Source organism: Phyllobates terribilis, unplaced genomic scaffold (assembly GCF_046119375.1).
Source record: "Phyllobates terribilis strain yellow unplaced genomic scaffold, ASM4611937v1 Scaffold_8__6_contigs__length_399053987, whole genome shotgun sequence".
Taxonomy (NCBI): Eukaryota; Metazoa; Chordata; class Amphibia; order Anura; family Dendrobatidae; genus Phyllobates; species Phyllobates terribilis.
Window position 1 is genome coordinate 345,530,807 of NW_027362768.1, and position 17,366 is coordinate 345,548,172.

A 17,366-nucleotide genomic window follows, 5' to 3' on the forward strand; every position below is an offset into this window, starting at 1 on the left:
CTTCTCAGTGACATTCAGCCATCCAGGTATCCCGCCTGCAGTAGACGGAATGTGGCAATGGAACGCTGGCTGCGCGTGTCATAATAGGCTCTGAGCCTTTATATACCTGCGCACAGCAGCAGCCACCTTCAGTCTGCTGCTGGACAGCCAGCAGCAGCAGCAGCAGGAGAGGTAATTAATCAGCAACCCTCCTGCTAAGGGTAGACAGCTGCTCGTTCCACCCCCCCCCCGCCTTAATTGGTTCTCCTCCCTTCCAACGGTGTTGAGGCGGGTGGGAACAGCCGGGGGTTGAGGGTACTGTGCTAAAAGAGGTGGAGTTATGCAGATCTAAAACGCGTGGATTGCAGCAGCAGCAAGCCGAAAAGTGCAGACATGTGAGGGATCTAGAGGTTGACAGCATGTCTTCTTAACGGGAGTCCAGGTGGCCATCTCCACAAATGGACTTTTCAGAATCCTTGGGTGGCACCGTAGTCGGAAACCAATTCTGGTTATCGCTTCTCGGCCTTTTGGCTAAGATCAAGTGTAGTATCTGTTCTTATCAGTTTAATATCTGATACGTCCCCTATCTGGGGACCATATATTAAATGGAATTTTAGAACAGGGAGATGGAAAAAGAGCTTGCTCTGTCCACTCCTCGCATTGACCTGGTATTGCAGTATCTCCAGGACCGGTGCACCCCTTCTTTAATGCAGTTTCTAAAATCAGAAAGAATTGAATTCAATGCTTTTTGTTCATTTGGCTTGTTTGTCGGATTTTGGGATGGACTCTTTGGCTTTGCTTTTCTTCTCCTCATTGGATTTTTCATGTTAAAAGTTGCAGAAGCCAGATGACAAGCTCATTTTGGTTCAACTTCAGCAACTGTGCATTGCATTGCCATGTAATGTAATGCAATGCTATCTATCTAGCTCTCCCTCTATACTTCCTTTTGGATAAACAGACATATTAGGCAAGCATTTTGGAGCTTTCACCTAAATAACTACAGGTGGTGAGATAAGCTGCACAATATAATTGACCTTTCAGTATATTGTTGCACACACACCATCTATTTAGCAAATGCCCTTGTTATCAACAGCAGCCTTTTAAACTCACCTGAGCTAACAGGTATGTGAGCTGGTTATTCTGCTGCGCTTAAAATTTCTTTTTTGGTTTGCTACAATGCCTTTTCTGAAACGTTGTCTCCCTCTGCTGGAACACTGACTTCTTTCATTTAATGCCTGCAGACTATAAAAGAGAAACCAACCCAAAAAGTTTGGTTGATTAGTCTGTGGCATTCTTTTAAACTGTTGCTTATGGCGGTCTCTGTGAGCTTCTCAGTGACATTCAGCCATCCAGGTATCCCGCCTGCAGTAGACGGAATGTGGCAATGGAACGCTGGCTGCGCGTGTCATAATAGGCTCTGAGCCTTTATATACCTGCGCACAGCAGCAGCCACCTTCAGTCTGCTGCTGGACAGCCAGCAGCAGCAGCAGCAGGAGAGGTAATTAATCAGCAACCCTCCTGCTAAGGGTAGACAGCTGCTCGTTCCACCCCCCCCCCCGCCTTAATTGGTTCTCCTCCCTTCCAACGGTGTTGAGGCGGGTGGGAACAGCCAGGGGTTGAGGGTACTGTGCTAAAAGAGGTGGAGTTATGCAGATCTAAAACGCGTGGATTGCAGCAGCAGCAAGCCGAAAAGTGCAGGCATGTGAGGGATCTAGAGGTTGACAGCATGTCTTCTTAACGGGAGTCCAGGTGGCCATCTCCACAAATGGACTTTTCAGAATCCTTGGGTGGCACCGTAGTCGGAAACCAATTCTGGTTATCGCTTCTCGGCCTTTTGGCTAAGATCAAGTGTAGTATCTGTTCTTATCAGTTTAATATCTGATACGTCCCCTATCTGGGGACCATATATTAAATGGATTTTTAGAACAGGGAGATGGAAAAAGAGCTTGCTCTGTCCACTCCACGCATTGACCTGGTATTGCAGTATCTCCAGGACCGGTGCACCCCTTCTTTAATGCAGTTTCTAAAATCAGAAAGAATTGAATTCAATGCTTTTTGTTCATTTGGCTTGTTTGTCGGATTTTGGGATGGACTCTTTGGCTTTGCTTTTCTTCTCCTCATTGGATTTTTCATGTTAAAAGTTGCAGAAGCCAGATGACAAGCTCATTTTGGTTCAACTTCAGCAACTGTGCATTGCATTGCCATGTAATGTAATGCAATGCTATCTATCTAGCTCTCCCTCTATACTTCCTTTTGGATAAACAGACATATTAGGCAAGCATTTTGGAGCTTTCACCTAAATAACTACAGGTGGTGAGATAAGCTGCACAATATAATTGACCTTTCAGTATATTGTTGCACACACCATCTATTTAGCAAATGCCCTTGTTATCAACAGCAGCCTTTTAAACTCACCTGAGCTAACAGGTATGTGAGCTGGTTACTCTGCTGCGCTTAAAATTTCTTTTTTGGTTTGCTACAATGCCTTTTCTGAAACGTTGTCTCCCTCTGCTGGAACACTGACTTCTTTCATTTAATGCCTGCAGACTATAAAAGAGAAACCAACCCAAAAAGTTTGGTTGATTAGTCTGTGGCATTCTTTTAAACTGTTGCTTATGGCGGTCTCTGTGAGCTTCTCAGTGACATTCAGCCATCCAGGTATCCCGCCTGCAGTAGACGGAATGTGGCAATGGAACGCTGGCTGCGCGTGTCATAATAGGCTCTGAGCCTTTATATACCTGCGCACAGCAGCAGCCACCTTCAGTCTGCTGCTGGACAGCCAGCAGCAGCAGCAGCAGGAGAGGTAATTAATCAGCAACCCTCCTGCTAAGGGTAGACAGCTGCTCGTTCCACCCCCCCCCCCGCCTTAATTGGTTCTCCTCCCTTCCAACGGTGTTGAGGCGGGTGGGAACAGCCAGGGGTTGAGGGTACTGTGCTAAAAGAGGTGGAGTTATGCAGATCTAAAACGCGTGGATTGCAGCAGCAGCAAGCCGAAAAGTGCAGGCATGTGAGGGATCTAGAGGTTGACAGCATGTCTTCTTAACGGGAGTCCAGGTGGCCATCTCCACAAATGGACTTTTCAGAATCCTTGGGTGGCACCGTAGTCGGAAACCAATTCTGGTTATCGCTTCTCGGCCTTTTGGCTAAGATCAAGTGTAGTATCTGTTCTTATCAGTTTAATATCTGATACGTCCCCTATCTGGGGACCATATATTAAATGGATTTTTAGAACAGGGAGATGGAAAAAGAGCTTGCTCTGTCCACTCCACGCATTGACCTGGTATTGCAGTATCTCCAGGACCGGTGCACCCCTTCTTTAATGCAGTTTCTAAAATCAGAAAGAATTGAATTCAATGCTTTTTGTTCATTTGGCTTGTTTGTCGGATTTTGGGATGGACTCTTTGGCTTTGCTTTTCTTCTCCTCATTGGATTTTTCATGTTAAAAGTTGCAGAAGCCAGATGACAAGCTCATTTTGGTTCAACTTCAGCAACTGTGCATTGCATTGCCATGTAATGTAATGCAATGCTATCTATCTAGCTCTCCCTCTATACTTCCTTTTGGATAAACAGACATATTAGGCAAGCATTTTGGAGCTTTCACCTAAATAACTACAGGTGGTGAGATAAGCTGCACAATATAATTGACCTTTCAGTATATTGTTGCACACACACCATCTATTTAGCAAATGCCCTTGTTATCAACAGCAGCCTTTTAAACTCACCTGAGCTAACAGGTATGTGAGCTGGTTACTCTGCTGCGCTTAAAATTTCTTTTTTGGTTTGCTACAATGCCTTTTCTGAAACGTTGTCTCCCTCTGCTGGAACACTGACTTCTTTCATTTAATGCCTGCAGACTATAAAAGAGAAACCAACCCAAAAAGTTTGGTTGATTAGTCTGTGGCATTCTTTTAAACTGTTGCTTATGGCGGTCTCTGTGAGCTTCTCAGTGACATTCAGCCATCCAGGTATCCCACCTGCAGTAGACGGAATGTGGCAATGGAACGCTGGCTGCGCGTGTCATAATAGGCTCTGAGCCTTTATATACCTGCGCACAGCAGCAGCCACCTTCAGTCTGCTGCTGGACAGCCAGCAGCAGCAGCAGCAGCAGGAGAGGTAATTAATCAGCAACCCTCCTGCTAAGGGTAGACAGCTGCTCGTTCCACCCCCCCCCCCGCCTTAATTGGTTCTCCTCCCTTCCAACGGTGTTGAGGCGGGTGGGAACAGCCAGGGGTTGAGGGTACTGTGCTAAAAGAGGTGGAGTTATGCAGATCTAAAACGCGTGGATTGCAGCAGCAGCAAGCCGAAAAGTGCAGGCATGTGAGGGATCTAGAGGTTGACAGCATGTCTTCTTAACGGGAGTCCAGGTGGCCATCTCCACAAATGGACTTTTCAGAATCCTTGGGTGGCACCGTAGTCGGAAACCAATTCTGGTTATCGCTTCTCGGCCTTTTGGCTAAGATCAAGTGTAGTATCTGTTCTTATCAGTTTAATATCTGATACGTCCCCTATCTGGGGACCATATATTAAATGGATTTTTAGAACAGGGAGATGGAAAAAGAGCTTGCTCTGTCCACTCCACGCATTGACCTGGTATTGCAGTATCTCCAGGACCGGTGCACCCCTTCTTTAATGCAGTTTCTAAAATCAGAAAGAATTGAATTCAATGCTTTTTGTTCATTTGGCTTGTTTGTCGGATTTTGGGATGGACTCTTTGGCTTTGCTTTTCTTCTCCTCATTGGATTTTTCATGTTAAAAGTTGCAGAAGCCAGATGACAAGCTCATTTTGGTTCAACTTCAGCAACTGTGCATTGCATTGCCATGTAATGTAATGCAATGCTATCTATCTAGCTCTCCCTCTATACTTCCTTTTGGATAAACAGACATATTAGGCAAGCATTTTGGAGCTTTCACCTAAATAACTACAGGTGGTGAGATAAGCTGCACAATATAATTGACCTTTCAGTATATTGTTGCACACACACCATCTATTTAGCAAATGCCCTTGTTATCAACAGCAGCCTTTTAAACTCACCTGAGCTAACAGGTATGTGAGCTGGTTACTCTGCTGCGCTTAAAATTTCTTTTTTGGTTTGCTACAATGCCTTTTCTGAAACGTTGTCTCCCTCTGCTGGAACACTGACTTCTTTCATTTAATGCCTGCAGACTATAAAAGAGAAACCAACCCAAAAAGTTTGGTTGATTAGTCTGTGGCATTCTTTTAAACTGTTGCTTATGGCGGTCTCTGTGAGCTTCTCAGTGACATTCAGCCATCCAGGTATCCCACCTGCAGTAGACGGAATGTGGCAATGGAACGCTGGCTGCGCGTGTCATAATAGGCTCTGAGCCTTTATATACCTGCGCACAGCAGCAGCCACCTTCAGTCTGCTGCTGGACAGCCAGCAGCAGCAGCAGCAGCAGGAGAGGTAATTAATCAGCAACCCTCCTGCTAAGGGTAGACAGCTGCTCGTTCCACCCACCCCCCCCGCCTTAATTGGTTCTCCTCCCTTCCAACGGTGTTGAGGCGGGTGGGAACAGCCGGGGGTTGAGGGTACTGTGCTAAAAGAGGTGGAGTTATGCAGATCTAAAACGCGTGGATTGCAGCAGCAGCAAGCCGAAAAGTGCAGGCATGTGAGGGATCTAGAGGTTGACAGCATGTCTTCTTAACGGGAGTCCAGGTGGCCATCTCCACAAATGGACTTTTCAGAATCCTTGGGTGGCACCGTAGTCGGAAACCAATTCTGGTTATCGCTTCTCGGCCTTTTGGCTAAGATCAAGTGTAGTATCTGTTCTTATCAGTTTAATATCTGATACGTCCCCTATCTGGGGACCATATATTAAATGGATTTTTAGAACAGGGAGATGGAAAAAGAGCTTGCTCTGTCCACTCCACGCATTGACCTGGTATTGCAGTATCTCCAGGACCGGTGCACCCCTTCTTTAATGCAGTTTCTAAAATCAGAAAGAATTGAATTCAATGCTTTTTGTTCATTTGGCTTGTTTGTCGGATTTTGGGATGGACTCTTTGGCTTTGCTTTTCTTCTCCTCATTGGATTTTTCATGTTAAAAGTTGCAGAAGCCAGATGACAAGCTCATTTTGGTTCAACTTCAGCAACTGTGCATTGCATTGCCATGTAATGTAATGCAATGCTATCTATCTAGCTCTCCCTCTATACTTCCTTTTGGATAAACAGACATATTAGGCAAGCATTTTGGAGCTTTCACCTAAATAACTACAGGTGGTGAGATAAGCTGCACAATATAATTGACCTTTCAGTATATTGTTGCACACACACCATCTATTTAGCAAATGCCCTTGTTATCAACAGCAGCCTTTTAAACTCACCTGAGCTAACAGGTATGTGAGCTGGTTACTCTGCTGCGCTTAAAATTTCTTTTTTGGTTTGCTACAATGCCTTTTCTGAAACGTTGTCTCCCTCTGCTGGAACACTGACTTCTTTCATTTAATGCCTGCAGACTATAAAAGAGAAACCAACCCAAAAAGTTTGGTTGATTAGTCTGTGGCATTCTTTTAAACTGTTGCTTATGGCGGTCTCTGTGAGCTTCTCAGTGACATTCAGCCATCCAGGTATCCCGCCTGCAGTAGACGGAATGTGGCAATGGAACGCTGGCTGCGCGTGTCATAATAGGCTCTGAGCCTTTATATACCTGCGCACAGCAGCAGCCACCTTCAGTCTGCTGCTGGACAGCCAGCAGCAGCAGCAGCAGGAGAGGTAATTAATCAGCAACCCTCCTGCTAAGGGTAGACAGCTGCTCGTTCCACCCCCCCCCCCGCCTTAATTGGTTCTCCTCCCTTCCAACGGTGTTGAGGCGGGTGGGAACAGCCGGGGGTTGAGGGTACTGTGCTAAAAGAGGTGGAGTTATGCAGATCTAAAACGCGTGGATTGCAGCAGCAGCAAGCCGAAAAGTGCAGGCATGTGAGGGATCTAGAGGTTGACAGCATGTCTTCTTAACGGGAGTCCAGGTGGCCATCTCCACAAATGGACTTTTCAGAATCCTTGGGTGGCACCGTAGTCGGAAACCAATTCTGGTTATCGCTTCTCGGCCTTTTGGCTAAGATCAAGTGTAGTATCTGTTCTTATCAGTTTAATATCTGATACGTCCCCTATCTGGGGACCATATATTAAATGGATTTTTAGAACAGGGAGATGGAAAAAGAGCTTGCTCTGTCCACTCCACGCATTGACCTGGTATTGCAGTATCTCCAGGACCGGTGCACCCCTTCTTTAATGCAGTTTCTAAAATCAGAAAGAATTGAATTCATTGCTTTTTGTTCATTTGGCTTGTTTGTCGGATTTTGAGATGGACTCTTTGGCTTTGCTTTTCTTCTCCTCATTGGATTTTTCATGTTAAAAGTTGCAGAAGCCAGATGACAAGCTCATTTTGGTTCAACTTCAGCAACTGTGCATTGCATTGCCATGTAATGTAATGCAATGCTATCTATCTAGCTCTCCCTTTTTACTTCCTTTTGGATAAACAGACATATTAGGCAAGCATTTTGGAGCTTTCACCTAAATAACTACAGGTGGTGAGATAAGCTGCACAATATAATTGACCTTTCAGTATATTGTTGCACACACACCATCTATTTAGCAAATGCCCTTGTTATCAACAGCAGCCTTTTAAACTCACCTGAGCTAACAGGTATGTAAGCTGGTTACTCTGCTGCGCTTAAAATTTCTTTTTTGGTTTGCTACAATGCCTTTTCTGAAACGTTGTCTCCCTCTGCTGGAACACTGACTTCTTTCATTTAATGCCTGCAGACTATAAAAGAGAAACCAACCCAAAAAGTTTGGTTGATTAGTCTGTGGCATACTTTTAAACTGTTGCTTATGGCGGTCTCTGTGAGCTTCTCAGTGACATTCAGCCATCCAGGTATCCCGCCTGCAGTAGACGGAATGTGGCAATGGAACGCTGGCTGCGCGTGTCATAATAGGCTCTGAGCCTTTATATACCTGCGCACAGCAGCAGCCACCTTCAGTCTGCTGCTGGACAGCCAGCAGCAGCAGCAGCAGGAGAGGTAATTAATCAGCAACCCTCCTGCTAAGGGTAGACAGCTGCTCGTTCCACCCCCCCCCCCCGCCTTAATTGGTTCTCCTCCCCTCCAACGGTGTTGAGGCGGGTGGGAACAGCCGGGGGTTGAGGGTACTGTGCTAAAAGAGGTGGAGTTATGCAGATCTAAAACGCGTGGATTGCAGCAGCAGCAAGCCGAAAAGTGCAGGCATGTGAGGGATCTAGAGGTTGACAGCATGTCTTCTTAACGGGAGTCCAGGTGGCCATCTCCACAAATGGACTTTTCAGAATCCTTGGGTGGCACCGTAGTCGGAAACCAATTCTGGTTATCGCTTCTCGGCCTTTTGGCTAAGATCAAGTGTAGTATCTGTTCTTATCAGTTTAATATCTGATACGTCCCCTATCTGGGGACCATATATTAAATGGATTTTTAGAACAGGGAGATGGAAAAAGAGCTTGCTCTGTCCACTCCACGCATTGACCTGGTATTGCAGTATCTCCAGGACCGGTGCACCCCTTCTTTAATGCAGTTTCTAAAATCAGAAAGAATTGAATTCAATGCTTTTTGTTCATTTGGCTTGTTTGTCGGATTTTGGGATGGACTCTTTGGCTTTGCTTTTCTTCTCCTCATTGGATTTTTCATGTTAAAAGTTGCAGAAGCCAGATGACAAGCTCATTTTGGTTCAACTTCAGAAACTGTGCATTGCATTGCCATGTAATGTAATGCAATGCTGTCTATCTAGCTCTCCCTCTATACTTCCTTTTGGATAAACAGACATATTAGGCAAGCATTTTGGAGCTTTCACCTAAATAACTACAGGTGGTGAGATAAGCTGCACAATATAATTGACCTTTCAGTATATTGTTGCACACACACCATCTATTTAGCAAATGCCCTTGTTATCAACAGCAGCCTTTTAAACTCACCTGAGCTAACAGGTATGTGAGCTGGTTACTCTGCTGCGCTTAAAATTTCTTTTTTGGTTTGCTACAATGCCTTTTCTGAAACGTTGTCTCCCTCTGCTGGAACACTGACTTCTTTCATTTAATGCCTGCAGACTATAAAAGAGAAACCAACCCAAAAAGTTTGGTTGATTAGTCTGTGGCATTCTTTTAAACTGTTGCTTATGGCGGTCTCTGTGAGCTTCTCAGTGACATTCAGCCATCCAGGTATCCCGCCTGCAGTAGACGGAATGTGGCAATGGAACGCTGGCTGCGCGTGTCATAATAGGCTCTGAGCCTTTATATACCTGCGCACAGCAGCAGCCACCTTCAGTCTGCTGCTGGACAGCCAGCAGCAGCAGCAGCAGGAGAGGTAATTAATCAGCAACCCTCCTGCTAAGGGTAGACAGCTGCTCGTTCCAGCCCCCCCCCGCCTTAATTGGTTCTCCTCCCTTCCAACGGTGTTGAGGCGGGTGGGAACAGCCGGGGGTTGAGGGTACTGTGCTAAAAGAGGTGGAGTTATGCAGATCTAAAACGCGTGGATTGCAGCAGCAGCAAGCCGAAAAGTGCAGGCATGTGAGGGATCTAGAGGTTGACAGCATGTCTTCTTAACGGGAGTCCAGGTGGCCATCTCCACAAATGGACTTTTCAGAATCCTTGGGTGGCACCGTAGTCGGAAACCAATTCTGGTTATCGCTTCTCGGCCTTTTGGCTAAGATCAAGTGTAGTATCTGTTCTTATCAGTTTAATATCTGATACGTCCCCTATCTGGGGACCATATATTAAATGGATTTTTAGAACAGGGAGATGGAAAAAGAGCTTGCTCTGTCCACTCCACGCATTGACCTGGTATTGCAGTATCTCCAGGACCGGTGCACCCCTTCTTTAATGCAGTTTCTAAAATCAGAAAGAATTGAATTCAATGCTTTTTGTTCATTTGGCTTGTTTGTCGGATTTTGGGATGGACTCTTTGGCTTTGCTTTTCTTCTCCTCATTGGATTTTTCATGTTAAAAGTTGCAGAAGCCAGATGACAAGCTCATTTTGGTTCAACTTCAGCAACTGTGCATTGCATTGCCATGTAATGTAATGCAATGCTATCTATCTAGCTCTCCCTCTATACTTCCTTTTGGATAAACAGACATATTAGGCAAGCATTTTGGAGCTTTCACCTAAATAACTACAGGTGGTGAGATAAGCTGCACAATATAATTGACCTTTCAGTATATTGTTGCACACACACCATCTATTTAGCAAATGCCCTTGTTATCAACAGCAGCCTTTTAAACTCACCTGAGCTAACAGGTATGTGAGCTGGTTACTCTGCTGCGCTTAAAATTTCTTTTTTGGTTTGCTACAATGCCTTTTCTGAAACGTTGTCTCCCTCTGCTGGAACACTGACTTCTTTCATTTAATGCCTGCAGACTATAAAAGAGAAACCAACCCAAAAAGTTTGGTTGATTAGTCTGTGGCATTCTTTTAAACTGTTGCTTATGGCGGTCTCTGTGAGCTTCTCAGTGACATTCAGCCATCCAGGTATCCCGCCTGCATAGACGGAATGTGGCAATGGAACGCTGGCTGCGCGTGTCATAATAGGCTCTGAGCCTTTATATACCTGCGCACAGCAGCAGCCACCTTCAGTCTGCTGCTGGACAGCCAGCAGCAGCAGCAGCAGGAGAGGTAATTAATCAGCAACCCTCCTGCTAAGGGTAGACAGCTGCTCGTTCCTCCCCCCCCCCCGCCTTAATTGGTTCTCCTCCCTTCCAACGGTGTTGAGGCGGGTGGGAACAGCCGGGGGTTGAGGGTACTGTGCTAAAAGAGGTGGAGTTATGCAGATCTAAAACGCGTGGATTGCAGCAGCAGCAAGCCGAAAAGTGCAGGCATGTGAGGGATCTAGAGGTTGACAGCATGTCTTCTTAACGGGAGTCCAGGTGGCCATCTCCACAAATGGACTTTTCAGAATCCTTGGGTGGCACCGTAGTCGGAAACCAATTCTGGTTATCGCTTCTCGGCCTTTTGGCTAAGATCAAGTGTAGTATCTGTTCTTATCAGTTTAATATCTGATACGTCCCCTATCTGGGGACCATATATTAAATGGATTTTTAGAACAGGGAGATGGAAAAAGAGCTTGCTCTGTCCACTCCACGCATTGACCTGGTATTGCAGTATCTCCAGGACCGGTGCACCCCTTCTTTAATGCAGTTTCTAAAATCAGAAAGAATTGAATTCAATGCTTTTTGTTCATTTGGCTTGTTTGTCGGATTTTGGGATGGACTCTTTGGCTTTGCTTTTCTTCTCCTCATTGGATTTTTCATGTTAAAAGTTGCAGAAGCCAGATGACAAGCTCATTTTGGTTCAACTTCAGCAACTGTGCATTGCATTGCCATGTAATGTAATGCAATGCTATCTATCTAGCTCTCCCTCTATACTTCCTTTTGGATAAACAGACATATTAGGCAAGCATTTTGGAGCTTTCACCTAAATAACTACAGGTGGTGAGATAAGCTGCACAATATAATTGACCTTTCAGTATATTGTTGCACACACACCATCTATTTAGCAAATGCCCTTGTTATCAACAGCAGCCTTTTAAACTCACCTTAGCTAACAGGTATGTGAGCTGGTTACTCTGCTGCGCTTAAAATTTCTTTTTTGGTTTGCTACAATGCCTTTTCTGAAACGTTGTCTCCCTCTGCTGGAACACTGACTTCTTTCATTTATTGCCTGCAGACTTTAAAAGAGAAACCAACCCAAAAAGTTTGGTTGATTAGTCTGTGGCATTCTTTTAAACTGTTGCTTATGGCGGTCTCTGTGAGCTTCTCAGTGACATTCAGCCATCCAGGTATCCCGCCTGCAGTAGACGGAATGTGGCAATGGAACGCTGGCTGCGCGTGTCATAATAGGCTCTGAGCCTTTATATACCTGCGCACAGCAGCAGCCACCTTCAGTCTGCTGCTGGACAGCCAGCACCAGCAGCAGCAGGAGAGGTAATTAATCAGCAACCCTCCTGCTAAGGGTAGACAGCTGCTCGTTCCACCCCCCACCCCCCCGCCTTAATTGGTTCTCCTCCCTTCCAACGGTGTTGAGGCGGGTGGGAACAGCCGGGGGTTGAGGGTACTGTGCTAAAAGAGGTGGAGTTATGCAGATCTAAAACGCGTGGATTGCAGCAGCAGCAAGCCGAAAAGTGCAGGCATGTGAGGGATCTAGAGGTTGACAGCATGTCTTCTTAACGGGAGTCCAGGTGGCCATCTCCACAAATGGACTTTTCAGAATCCTTGGGTGGCACCGTAGTCGGAAACCAATTCTGGTTATCGCTTCTCGGCCTTTTGGCTAAGATCAAGTGTAGTATCTGTTCTTATCAGTTTAATATCTGATACGTCCCCTATCTGGGGACCATATATTAAATGGATTTTTAGAACAGGGAGATGGAAAAAGAGCTTGCTCTGTCCACTCCACGCATTGACCTGGTATTGCAGTATCTCCAGGACCGGTGCACCCCTTCTTTAATGCAGTTTCTAAAATCAGAAAGAATTGAATTCAATGCTTTTTGTTCATTTGGCTTGTTTGTCGGATTTTGGGATGGACTCTTTGGCTTTGCTTTTCTTCTCCTCATTGGATTTTTCATGTTAAAAGTTGCAGAAGCCAGATGACAAGCTCATTTTGGTTCAACTTCAGCAACTGTGCATTGCATTGCCATGTAATGTAATGCAATGCTATCTATCTGGCTCTCCCTCTATACTTCCTTTTGGATAAACAGACATATTAGGCAAGCATTTTGGAGCTTTCACCTAAATAACTACAGGTGGTGAGATAAGCTGCACAATATAATTGACCTTTCAGTATATTGTTGCACACACACCATCTATTTAGCAAATGCCCTTGTTATCAACAGCAGCCTTTTAAACTCACCTGAGCTAACAGGTATGTGAGCTGGTTACTCTGCTGCGCTTAAAATTTCTTTTTTGGTTTGCTACAATGCCTTTTCTGAAACGTTGTCTCCCTCTGCTGGAACACTGACTTCTTTCATTTAATGCCTGCAGACTATAAAAGAGAAACCAACCCAAAAAGTTTGGTTGATTAGTCTGTGGCATTCTTTTAAACTGTTGCTTATGGCGGTCTCTGTGAGCTTCTCAGTGACATTCAGCCATCCAGGTATCCCGCCTGCAGTAGACGGAATGTGGCAATGGAACGCTGGCTGCGCGTGTCATAATAGGCTCTGAGCCTTTATATACCTGCGCACAGCAGCAGCCACCTTCAGTCTGCTGCTGGACAGCCAGCAGCAGCAGCAGGAGAGGTAATTAATCAGCAACCCTCCTGCTAAGGGTAGACAGCTGCTCGTTCCACCCCCCCCCCCCGCCTTAATTGGTTCTCCTCCCTTCCAACGGTGTTGAGGCGGGTGGGAACAGCCGGGGGTTGAGGGTACTGTGCTAAAAGAGGTGGAGTTATGCAGATCTAAAACGCGTGGGTTGCAGCAGCAGCAAGCCGAAAAGTGCAGGCATGTGAGGGATCTAGAGGTTGACAGCATGTCTTCTTAACGGGAGTCCAGGTGGCCATCTCCACAAATGGACTTTTCAGAATCCTTGGGTGGCACCGTAGTCGGAAACCAATTCTGGTTATCGCTTCTCGGCCTTTTGGCTAAGATCAAGTGTAGTATCTGTTCTTATCAGTTTAATATCTGATACGTCCCCTATCTGGGGACCATAGATTAAATGGATTTTTAGAACAGGGAGATGGAAAAAGAGCTTGCTCTGTCCACTCCACGCATTGACCTGGTATTGCAGTATCTCCAGGACCGGTGCACCCCTTCTTTAATGCAGTTTCTAAAATCAGAAAGAATTGAATTCAATGCTTTTTGTTCATTTGGCTTGTTTGTCGGATTTTGGGATGGACTCTTTGGCTTTGCTTTTCTTCTCCTCATTGGATTTTTCATGTTAAAAGTTGCAGAAGCCAGATGACAAGCTCATTTTGGTTCAACTTCAGCAACTGTGCATTGCATTGCCATGTAATGTAATGCAATGCTATCTATCTGGCTCTCCCTCTATACTTCCTTTTGGATAAACAGACATATTAGGCAAGCATTTTGGAGCTTTCACCTAAATAACTACAGGTGGTGAGATAAGCTGCACAATATAATTGACCTTTCAGTATATTGTTGCACACACACCATCTATTTAGCAAATGCCCTTGTTATCAACAGCAGCCTTTTAAACTCACCTGAGCTAACAGGTATGTGAGCTGGTTACTCTGCTGCGCTTAAAATTTCTTTTTTGGTTTGCTACAATGCCTTTTCTGAAACGTTGTCTCCCTCTGCTGGAACACTGACTTCTTTCATTTAATGCCTGCAGACTATAAAAGAGAAACCAACCCAAAAAGTTTGGTTGATTAGTCTGTGGCATTCTTTTAAACTGTTGCTTATGGCGGTCTCTGTGAGCTTCTCAGTGACATTCAGCCATCCAGGTATCCCGCCTGCAGTAGACGGAATGTGGCAATGGAACGCTGGCTGCGCGTGTCATAATAGGCTCTGAGCCTTTATATACCTGCGCACAGCAGCAGCCACCTTCAGTCTGCTGCTGGACAGCCAGCAGCAGCAGCAGGAGAGGTAATTAATCAGCAACCCTCCTGCTAAGGGTAGACAGCTGCTCGTTCCACCCCCCCCCCCCCGCCTTAATTGGTTCTCCTCCCTTCCAACGGTGTTGAGGCGGGTGGGAACAGCCGGGGGTTGAGGGTACTGTGCTAAAAGAGGTGGAGTTATGCAGATCTAAAACGCGTGGGTTGCAGCAGCAGCAAGCCGAAAAGTGCAGGCATGTGAGGGATCTAGAGGTTGACAGCATGTCTTCTTAACGGGAGTCCAGGTGGCCATCTCCACAAATGGACTTTTCAGAATCCTTGGGTGGCACCGTAGTCGGAAACCAATTCTGGTTATCGCTTCTCGGCCTTTTGGCTAAGATCAAGTGTAGTATCTGTTCTTATCAGTTTAATATCTGATACGTCCCCTATCTGGGGACCATAGATTAAATGGATTTTTAGAACAGGGAGATGGAAAAAGAGCTTGCTCTGTCCACTCCACGCATTGACCTGGTATTGCAGTATCTCCAGGACCGGTGCACCCCTTCTTTAATGCAGTTTCTAAAATCAGAAAGAATTGAATTCAATGCTTTTTGTTCATTTGGCTTGTTTGTCGGATTTTGGGATGGACTCTTTGGCTTTGCTTTTCTTCTCCTCATTGGATTTTTCATGTTAAAAGTTGCAGAAGCCAGATGACAAGCTTATTTTGGTTCAACTTCAGCAACTGTGCATTGCATTGCCATGTAATGTAATGCAATGCTATCTATCTAGCTCTCCCTCTATACTTCCTTTTGGATAAACAGACATATTAGGCAAGCATTTTGGAGCTTTCACCTAAATAACTACAGGTGGTGAGATAAGCTGCACAATATAATTGACCTTTCAGTATATTGTTGCACACACACCATCTATTTAGCAAATGCCCTTGTTATCAACAGCAGCCTTTTAAACTCACCTGAGCTAACAGGTATGTGAGCTGGTTACTCTGCTGCGCTTAAAATTTCTTTTTTGGTTTGCTACAATGCCTTTTCTGAAACGTTGTCTCCCTCTGCTGGAACACTGACTTCTTTCATTTAATGCCTGCAGACTATAAAAGAGAAACCAACCCAAAAAGTTTGGTTGATTAGTCTGTGGCATTCTTTTAAACTGTTGCTTATGGCGGTCTCTGTGAGCTTCTCAGTGACATTCAGCCATCCAGGTATCCCGCCTGCAGTAGACGGAATGTGGCAATGGAACGCTGGCTGCGCGTGTCATAATAGGCTCTGAGCCTTTATATACCTGCGCACAGCAGCAGCCACCTTCAGTCTGCTGCTGGACAGCCAGCAGCAGCAGCAGCAGGAGAGGTAATTAATCAGCAACCCTCCTGCTAAGGGTAGACAGCTGCTCGTTCCACCCCCCACCCCCCCCGCCTTAATTGGTTCTCCTCCCTTCCAACGGTGTTGAGGCGGGTGGGAACAGCCGGGGTTTGAGGGTACTGTGCTAAAAGAGGTGGAGTTATGCAGATCTAAAACGCGTGGATTGCAGCAGCAGCAAGCCGAAAAGTGCAGGCATGTGAGGGATCTAGAGGTTGACAGCATGTCTTCTTAACGGGAGTCCAGGTGGCCATCTCCACAAATGGACTTTTCAGAATCCTTGGGTGGCACCGTAGTGGGAAACCAATTCTGGTTATCGCTTCTCGGCCTTTTGGCTAAGATCAAGTGTAGTATCTGTTCTTATCAGTTTAATATCTGATACGTCCCCTATCTGGGGACCATATATTAAATGGATTTTTAGAACAGGGAGATGGAAAAAGAGCTTGCTCTGTCCACTCCATGCATTGACCTGGTATTGCAGTATCTCCAGGACCGGTGCACCCCTTCTTTAATGCAGTTTCTAAAATCAGAAAGAATTGAATTCAATGCTTTTTGTTCATTTGGCTTGTTTGTCGGATTTTGGGATGGACTCTTTGGCTTTGCTTTTCTTCTCCTCATTGGATTTTTCATGTTAAAAGTTGCAGAAGCCAGATGACAAGCTCATTTTGGTTCAACTTCAGCAACTGTGCATTGCATTGCCATGTAATGTAATGCAATGCTATCTATCTAGCTCTCCCTCTATACTTCCTTTTGGATAAACAGACATATTAGGCAAGCATTTTGGAGCTTTCACCTAAATAACTACAGGTGGTGAGATAAGCTGCACAATATAATTGACCTTTCAGTATATTGTTGCACACACACCATCTATTTAGCAAATGCCCTTGTTATCAACAGCAGCCTTTTAAACTCACCTGAGCTAACAGGTATGTGAGCTGGTTACTCTGCTGCGCTTAAAATTTCTTTTTTGGTTTGCTACAATGCCTTTTCTGAAACGTTGTCTCCCTCTGCTGGAACACTGACTTCTTTCATTTAATGCCTGCAGACTATAAAAGAGAAACCAACCCAAAAAGTTTGGTTGATTAGTCTGTGGCATTCTTTTAAACTGTTGCTTATGGCGGTCTCTGTGAGCTTCTCAGTGACATTCAGCCATCCAGTTATCCCGCCTGCAGTAGACGGAATGTGCCAATGGAAAGCTGGCTGCGCGTGTCATAATAGGCTCTGAGCCTTTATATACCTGCGCACAGCAGCAGCCACCTTCAGTCTGCTGCTGGACAGCCAGCAGCAGCAGCAGCAGGAGAGGTAATTAATCAGCAACCCTCCTGCTAAGGGTAGACAGCTGCTCGTTCCACCCCCCCCCCCCGCCTTAATTGGTTCTCCTCCCTTCCAACGGTGTTGAGGCGGGTGGGAACAGCCGGGGGTTGAGGGTACTGTGCTAAAAGAGGTGGAGTTATGCAGATCTAAAACGCTTGGATTGCAGCAGCAGCAAGCCGAAAAGT

General features: G+C 45.5%; 13 non-coding genes across 13 annotated transcripts; all 13 read left to right on the plus strand.

Annotated features, from left to right (window-relative positions):
• Nucleotides 1-490: 490 nt before the first annotated feature.
• LOC141159788 (U2 spliceosomal RNA) lies at nt 491-681 on the plus strand. The gene has a single exon (XR_012249786.1). It is a non-coding gene; the product is annotated as a U2 spliceosomal RNA (small nuclear RNA).
• Nucleotides 682-1,797: 1,116 nt separating this feature from the next.
• Nucleotides 1,798-1,988, plus strand: LOC141160017 (U2 spliceosomal RNA). Its single transcript, XR_012250007.1, has one exon. It is a non-coding gene; the product is annotated as a U2 spliceosomal RNA (small nuclear RNA).
• A 1,114-nt stretch (nt 1,989-3,102) lies between these two features.
• Nucleotides 3,103-3,293, plus strand: LOC141160028 (U2 spliceosomal RNA). The gene has a single exon (XR_012250018.1). It is a non-coding gene; the product is annotated as a U2 spliceosomal RNA (small nuclear RNA).
• A 1,119-nt stretch (nt 3,294-4,412) lies between these two features.
• On the plus strand, nt 4,413-4,603 carry LOC141160040 (U2 spliceosomal RNA). The gene has a single exon (XR_012250029.1). It is a non-coding gene; the product is annotated as a U2 spliceosomal RNA (small nuclear RNA).
• A 1,120-nt stretch (nt 4,604-5,723) lies between these two features.
• LOC141160052 (U2 spliceosomal RNA) lies at nt 5,724-5,914 on the plus strand. Its single transcript, XR_012250040.1, has one exon. It is a non-coding gene; the product is annotated as a U2 spliceosomal RNA (small nuclear RNA).
• Nucleotides 5,915-7,030: 1,116 nt separating this feature from the next.
• Nucleotides 7,031-7,221, plus strand: LOC141160063 (U2 spliceosomal RNA). The gene has a single exon (XR_012250051.1). It is a non-coding gene; the product is annotated as a U2 spliceosomal RNA (small nuclear RNA).
• A 1,117-nt stretch (nt 7,222-8,338) lies between these two features.
• Nucleotides 8,339-8,529, plus strand: LOC141160076 (U2 spliceosomal RNA). Its single transcript, XR_012250063.1, has one exon. It is a non-coding gene; the product is annotated as a U2 spliceosomal RNA (small nuclear RNA).
• Nucleotides 8,530-9,644: 1,115 nt separating this feature from the next.
• Nucleotides 9,645-9,835, plus strand: LOC141160087 (U2 spliceosomal RNA). The gene has a single exon (XR_012250073.1). It is a non-coding gene; the product is annotated as a U2 spliceosomal RNA (small nuclear RNA).
• A 1,115-nt stretch (nt 9,836-10,950) lies between these two features.
• On the plus strand, nt 10,951-11,141 carry LOC141160098 (U2 spliceosomal RNA). Its single transcript, XR_012250084.1, has one exon. It is a non-coding gene; the product is annotated as a U2 spliceosomal RNA (small nuclear RNA).
• Nucleotides 11,142-12,260: 1,119 nt separating this feature from the next.
• On the plus strand, nt 12,261-12,451 carry LOC141160109 (U2 spliceosomal RNA). Its single transcript, XR_012250087.1, has one exon. It is a non-coding gene; the product is annotated as a U2 spliceosomal RNA (small nuclear RNA).
• A 1,114-nt stretch (nt 12,452-13,565) lies between these two features.
• On the plus strand, nt 13,566-13,756 carry LOC141159519 (U2 spliceosomal RNA). The gene has a single exon (XR_012249525.1). It is a non-coding gene; the product is annotated as a U2 spliceosomal RNA (small nuclear RNA).
• Nucleotides 13,757-14,871: 1,115 nt separating this feature from the next.
• LOC141159521 (U2 spliceosomal RNA) lies at nt 14,872-15,062 on the plus strand. The gene has a single exon (XR_012249527.1). It is a non-coding gene; the product is annotated as a U2 spliceosomal RNA (small nuclear RNA).
• Nucleotides 15,063-16,182: 1,120 nt separating this feature from the next.
• LOC141159449 (U2 spliceosomal RNA) lies at nt 16,183-16,373 on the plus strand. Its single transcript, XR_012249456.1, has one exon. It is a non-coding gene; the product is annotated as a U2 spliceosomal RNA (small nuclear RNA).
• Nucleotides 16,374-17,366: the final 993 nt, after the last annotated feature.